This window comes from Copadichromis virginalis, linkage group LG19, assembly GCF_057382275.1.
Source record: "Copadichromis virginalis isolate Kocher_CV1m ecotype Utaka linkage group LG19, C_Virginalis_male_GT1.1, whole genome shotgun sequence".
Classification (NCBI taxonomy): domain Eukaryota; kingdom Metazoa; phylum Chordata; class Actinopteri; order Cichliformes; family Cichlidae; genus Copadichromis; species Copadichromis virginalis.
In genome coordinates, this window is record NC_140636.1 from 30,528,790 (window position 1) to 30,529,166 (window position 377).

The window sequence follows — 377 nt, forward strand, 5'->3', positions numbered from 1 at the left end:
CCCTAAACGAATGATGTGTCTCCGGTGTCGCTTGTAAAAGTGGACCACCGCCACAAGAGGGCAGGGCTGTACATGGAAAACCGGAGGTAGCTCTCTCTCTCCGTGTGCTCTTTAAGTCATTTGGCTAAAGTTGCTGTAGGATCCAGTCAGTACAATCAATCTCTTGCTTTGGAAAACAGCATATAACAAATAAAAAATAATAATTAAGCGCACTTGTTTCTTCAATTTATGCCCACAATGCAACATCATTCCTACAAATCCTCAGGACTTAAGGTGACACATTTAAATGAAAGAAAATACCGATTGAATTTGGCTAAATAGTACTTTAGTTTAGTTTAGTTTTTTTTTTTTTTAATCTTGTATTTTTCCTTTTTTTT